General features: G+C 50.0%; 1 long non-coding RNA gene across 1 annotated transcript; it reads left to right on the forward strand.

Moving 5' to 3' along the window:
* Window positions 1–445: 445 nt before the first annotated feature.
* On the forward strand, window positions 446–2,464 carry LOC125781179 (uncharacterized). Its single transcript, XR_007424316.1, has 3 exons — window positions 446–719; window positions 818–838; window positions 2,428–2,464. It is a non-coding gene; the product is annotated as an uncharacterized LOC125781179 (long non-coding RNA).
* The last annotated feature ends 3,936 nt before the right edge of the window (window positions 2,465–6,400 follow it).

A 6,400-nucleotide genomic window follows, 5' to 3' on the forward strand; every position in this document is an offset into this window, starting at 1 on the left:
TCCCATAGCTGCTCCATACACTCACAGTACTGGAGTTCTAGCTACCTGTCCTTCGATCTAGCTGCCGTCCTCCGATTGGCCCCATTCATTCCAATGGGGCCACTTCGTACGACATTCGTACGAAATCCGTACGTCGTAACTTTTCGTAACGCATATTTTCGGAAAGAGCTCAATAAGTTCTACAGGTCCTCAATTGGTTTCATCTTCGTATTTCAAAAATTGCGACGTCCACGGGCGTGCAAAGTTCTGCCCATTCATTGTCAATGGGCAAAAAAACGCGTACTTACGAAGTTTTTACGAAAAACGTAAGTCCGATCGGAAAGCTGTATACAAGCCCACCATTCCCGATATAGACGCACGTTTTCTCTTTTGAACGAAGTCGATATTTCGAAAACTGCGGCACTAGTTAACCGGACAAAAAACAGGTGGAATAATAATAATAATAATAATAATAACTAGATTGCAGTTCCTGCAGAAACTGCGAGTGTGATTGCAGTGCTGGCTGGTGCTAAGGTGTTGCTAAGGTGTTGCTATGGTATCCGGGGTGGTTGCTAAGATGTTGCTAGGTGGTTGCTAAGGTGTTGCTATGGTATCTGGGGTGGTTGCTAAGGTGTTGCTAGGTGATTACTAGGTGGTTGCTAAGGTGTTGCTAGGCGGTTGCTAAGGTGTTGCTAGGCGGTTGCTAAGGTGTTGCTATGGTATTTGGGGTGGTTGCTAAGGTGTTGCTAGGTGGTTGCTAGGTGGTTGCTAGGTGGTTGCTAAGGTGTTGCTAGGCGGTTGCTAAGGTGTTGCTATGGTATCCGGGGTGGTTGCTAAGGTGTTGCTAGGTTGTTGCTAGGTGGTTGCTAGGGTGTTGCTAGGCGGTTGCTAAGGTGTTGCTATGGTATCCGGGGTGGTTGCTAAGGTGTTGCTAGGTGGTTGCTAGGTGGTTGCTAGGGTGTTGCTAGGCGGTTGCTAAGGTGTTGCTATGGTATCCGGGGTGGTTGCTAAGGTGTTGCTAGGTGGTTGCTAGGTGGTTGCTAGGGTGTTGCTAGGCGGTTGCTAAGGTGTTGCTATGGTATCCGGGGTGGTTGCTAAGGTGTTGCTAGGTGGTTGCTAGGTGGTTTCTAGGGTGTTGCTAGGCGGTTGCTAAGGTGTTGCTATGGTATCCGGGGTGGTTGCTAAGGTGTTGCTAAGTGGTTGCTAGGTGGTTGCTAAGGTGTTGCTAGCCGGTTGCTAAGGTGTTGCTATGGTATCCGGGTTGCTAAGGTGTTGCTAGGTGGTTGCTAGGTGGTTGCTAGGGTGTTGCTAGGCGGTTGCTAAGGTGTTGCTATGGTATCTGGGGTGGTTGCTAAGGTGTTGCTAGATGGTTGCTAGGTGGTTGCTAAGGTGTTGCTAGGCGGTTGCTAAGGTGTTGCTATGGTATCCAGGGTGGTTGCTATGGTGTTGCTAAGTGGTTGGTAGGTCACTCCTAAGCAGTTGCTAGGCGGTTGCTAAGGTGTTGCTATGGTATCCGGGGTGGTTGCTATGGTGTTTCTAGGTGGTTGCTAGGTGATGTATATGCATAAATTTGATTAAATGGTGTTTGCACGTTGCTACGCAACGTGCAAATACATCAATCAGCTATGCACGCTAGGTTGCTCTGGCCGTTCGGGGGTGTCCAAACTTTTGACCCATGGCTCCATTACACACAGTACTGGGGGGCCGGGGTGTCCAAACTTTTGACCCATGGCTCCATTACACACAGTACTGGGGGGCCGGGGTGTCCAAACTTTTGACCTAACGCTGATTTATCCCATAGCTGCTCCATACACTCACAGTACTGGAGTTCTAGCTACCTGTCCTTCGATCTAGCTGCCGTCCTCCGATTGGCCCCATTCATTCCTATGGGGCCACTTCGTACGACATTCGTACGAAATCCGTACGTCGTAACTTTTCGTAACGCATATTTTCGGAAAGAGCTCAATAAGTCCTACAGGTCCTCAATTGGTTTCATCTTCGTATTTCAAAAATTGCGACGTCCACGGGCGTGCAAAGTTCTGTCCATTCATTTTCAATGGGCAAAAAAACGCGTACTTACGAAGTTTTTACGAAAAACGTAAGTCCGATCGGAAAGCTGTATACAAGCCCACCATTCCCGATATGTACGCACATTTTCTCTTTTGAACGAAGTCGATATTTCGAAAACTGCGGCACTAGTTAACCGGACAAAAAACAGGTGGAACTAGATTGCAGTTCCTACAGAAACTGCGAGTGTGATTGCAGTGCTGGCTGGTATCTGCTAAGGTGTTGCTAAGGTGTTGCTATGGTATCCGGGGTGGTTGCTAAGATGTTGCTAGGTGGTTGCTAAGGTGTTGCTAGGCGGTTGCTAAGGTGTTGCTATGGTATCTGGGGTGGTTGCTAAGGTGTTGCTAGGTGGTTACTAGGTGGTTGCTAAGGTGTTGCTAGGCGGTTGCTAAGGTGTTGCTAGGCGGTTGCTAAGGTGTTGCTATGGTATCCGGGGTGGTTGCTAAGGTGTTGCTAGGTGGTTGCTAGGGTGTTGCTAGGCGGTTGCTAAGGTGTTGCTATGGTATCTTGGGTGGTTGCTAAGGTGTTGCTAGGTGGTTGCTAGGTGGTTGCTAGGGTGTTGCTAGGCGGTTGCTAAGGTGTTGCTATGGTATCCGGGGTGGTTGCTAAGGTGTTGCTAGGTGGTTGCTAGGGTGTTGCTAGGCGGTTGCTAAGGTGTTGCTATGGTATCCGGGGTGGTTGCTAAGGTGTTGCTAGGTGGTTGCTAGGTGGTTGCTAGGGTGTTGCTAGGCGGTTGCTAAGGTGTTGCTATGGTATCCGGGGTGGTTGCTAAGGTGTTGCTAGGTGGTTGCTAGGTGGTTGCTAGGGTGTTGCTAGGCGGTTGCTAAGGTGTTGCTATGGTATCCGGGGTGGTTGCTAAGGTGTTGCTAGGTGGTTGCTAGGTGGTTGCTAGGTGGTTGCTAGGGTGTTGCTAGGCGGTTGCTAAGGTGTTGCTATGGTATCCGGGGTGGTTGCTAAGGTGTTGCTAGGTGGTTGCTAGGGTGTTGCTAGGCGGTTGCTAAGGTGTTGCTATGGTATCCGGGGTGGTTGCTAAGGTGTTGCTAGGTGGTTGCTAGGTGGTTGCTAGGGTGTTGCTAGGCGGTTGCTAAGGTGTTGCTATGGTATCCTGGGTGGTTGCTAAGGTGTTGCTAGGTGGTTGCTAGGTGGTTGCTAGGGTGTTGCTAGGCGGTTGCTAAGGTGTTGCTATGGTATCCGCGGTGGTTGCTAAGGTGTTGCTAGGTGGTTGCTAGGTGGTTGCTAGGGTGTTGCTAGGCGGTTGCTAAGGTGTTGCTATGGTATCCGGAGTGGTTGCTAAGGTGTTGCTAGGTGGTTGCTAGGGTGTTGCTAGGCGGTTGCTATGGTATCCGGGGAGGTTGCTAAGGTGTTGCTAAGTGGTTGGTAGGTGGTTGCTAAGGTGTTGCTAGGCGGTTGCTAAGGTGTTGCTATGGTATCCGGGGTGGTTGCTAAGGTGTTGCTAGGTGGTTGCTAAGGTGTTGCCAGGCGGTTGCTTAGGTGTTGCTATGGTATCCGGGGTGGTTGCTAAGGTGTTGCTAGGTGGTTGCTAGGTGGTTGCTAGGGTGTTGCTAGGCGGTTGCTAAGGTGTTGCTATGGTATCCAGGGTGGTTGCTATGGTGTTGCTAGGTGGTTGCTAGGTGATGTATATGCATAAATTTGATTAAATGGTGTTTGCACGTTGCTACGCAACGTGCAAATACATCAATCAGCTATGCACGCTAGCTTGCTCTGGCCGTTCGGGGGTGTCCAAACTTTTGACCCGTGGCTCCATTACACACAGTACTGGGGGGCCGGGGTGTCCAAACTTTTGACCCATGGCTCCATTACACACAGTACTGGGGGGGGGCCGGGGTGTCCAAACTTTTGACCTAATGCTGTTTTATCCCATAGCTGCTCCATTACACACAGTACTGGAGTTCTAGCTACCTGTCCTTCGATCTAGCTGCCGTCCTCCGATTGGCCCCATTCATTCCAATGGGGCCACTTCGTACGACAATCGTACGAAATCCGTACGACGTAACTTTTCGTAACGCATATTTTCGGAAAGAGCTCAATAAGTTCTACAGGTCCTCAATTGGTTTCATCTTCGTATTTCAAAAATTGCGACGTCCACGGGCGTGCAAAGTTCTGCCCATTCATTTTCAATGGTCAAAAAAACGCGTACTTACGAAGTTTTTACGAAAAACGTAAGTCCGATCGGAAAGCTGTATACAAGCCCACCATTCCCGATATGGACGCACGTTTTCTCTTTTGAACGAAGTCGATATTTCGAAAACTGCGGCACTAGTTAACCGGACAAAAAACAGGTGGAATAATAATAATAATAATAATAAGAAGAAGAAGAATAAGACTTAAGAAGAACAATACTGTGATTGCATTACTGCAATCACACTAATAACTAGATTGCAGTTCCTACAGAAACTGCGAGTGTGATTGCAGTACTGGCTGGTATCTGCTATGGTGTTGCTAAGGTGTTGCTAAGTGGTTGCTAGGTGGTTGCTAAGGTGTTGCTAGGCGGTTGCTAAGGTGTTGCTATGGTATCTGGGGTGGTTGCTAAGGTGTTGCTAGGTGGTTGCTAAGGTGTTGCTAGGCGGTTGCTAAGGTGTTGCTATGGTATCCAGGGTGGTTGCTAAGGTGTTGCTAGGTGGTTGCTAGGTGGTTGCTAAGGTGTTGCTAGGCGGTTGCTAAGGTGTTGCTATGGTATCCGGGGTGGTTGCTAAGGTGTTGCTAGGTGGTTGCTAGGTGGTTGCTAAGGTGTTGCTAGGCGGTTGCTAAGGTGTTGCTATGGTATCCGGGGTGGTTGCTAAGGTGTTGCTAGGTGGTTGCTAGGGTGTTGCTATGGTATCCGGGGTGGTTGCTAAGGTGTTGCTAGGTGGTTGCTAGGTGGTTGCTAGGGTGTTGCTAGGCGGTTGCTAAGGTGTTGCTATGGTATCCGGGGTGGTTGCTAAGGTGTTGCTAGGTGGTTGCTAAGGTGTTGCTAGGCGGTTGCTAAGGTGTTGCTATGGTATCCGGGGTGGTTGCTAAGGTGTTGCTAGGTGGTTGCTAAGGTGTTGCTAGGCGGTTGCTAAGGTGTTGCTATGGTATCCGGGGTGGTTGCTAAGGTGTTGCTAGGTGGTTGCTAGGGTGTTGCTAGGTGGTTGCTAAGGTGTTGCTATGGTATCCGGGGTGGTTGCTAAGGTGTTGCTAGGTGGTTGCTAGGGTGTTGCTAGGTGGTTGCTAAGGTGTTGCTATGGTATCCGGGGTGGTTGCTAAGGTGTTGCTAGGTGGTTGCTAGGTGGTTGCTAGGGTGTTGCTAGGCGGTTGCTAAGGTGTTGCTATGGTATCCGGGGTGGTTGCTAAGGTGTTGCTAGGTGGTTGCTAGGTGGTTGCTAGGGTGTTGCTAGGCGGTTGCTAAGGTGTTGCTATGGTATCCGGGGTGGTTGCTAAGGTGTTGCTAGGTGGTTGCTAGGTGGTTGCTAGGGTGTTGCTAGGCGGTTGCTAAGGTGTTGCTATGGTATCCGGGGTGTTTGCTAAGGTGTTGCTAGGTGGTTGCTAGGTGGTTGCTAGGGTGTTGCTAGGCGGTTGCTAAGGTGTTGCTATGGTATCCGGGGTGGTTGCTAAGGTGTTGCTAGGTGGTTGCTAGGTGGTTGCTAGGGTGTTGCTAGGCGGTTGCTAAGGTGTTGCTATGGTATCCGGGGTGGTTGCTAAGGTGTTGCTAGGTGGTTGCTAGGCGGTTGCTAAGGTGTTGCTATGGTATCCGGGTTGTTGCTAAGGTGTTGCTAGGTGGTTGCTAGGTGGTTGCTACGGTGTTGCTAGGCGGTTGCTAAGGTGTTGCTATGGTATCCGGGGTGGTTGCTAAGGTGTTGCTAAGTGGTTGCTATGCGGTTGCTAAAGTGTTGCTAGGCGGTTGCTAAGGTGTTGCTATGGTATCCGGGGAGGTTGCTAATGTGTTGCTAGGTGGTTGCTAGGTGGTAGCTAAGGTGTTGCTAGGCGGTTGCTAAGGTGTTGCTATGGTATCTGTGGTGGTTGCTATGGTGTTTCTAGGTGGTTGCTAGATGATTTATATGCATAAATTAGATAAAATGGTGTTTGCACGTTGCTACGCAACGTGCAAATACATCAATCAGCTATGCACGCTAGGTTGCTCTGGCCGTTCGGGGGTGTCCAAACTTTTGACCCGTGGCTCCATTACACACAGTACTGGGCGGCCGGGGTGTCCAAACTTTTGACCCGTGGCTCCATTACACACAGTACTGGGGGGCCGGGGTGTCCAAACTTTTGACCTAATGCTGTTTTATCCCATAGCTGCTCCATTACACACAGTACTGGAGTTCTAGCTACCTGTCCTTCGATCTAGCTGCCGTCCTCCGATTGGCCCCAT

The sequence above is a fragment of the Astyanax mexicanus genome, chromosome 15 (genome assembly GCF_023375975.1).
Source record: "Astyanax mexicanus isolate ESR-SI-001 chromosome 15, AstMex3_surface, whole genome shotgun sequence".
In the NCBI taxonomy this organism is placed as follows: Eukaryota; Metazoa; Chordata; class Actinopteri; order Characiformes; family Acestrorhamphidae; genus Astyanax; species Astyanax mexicanus.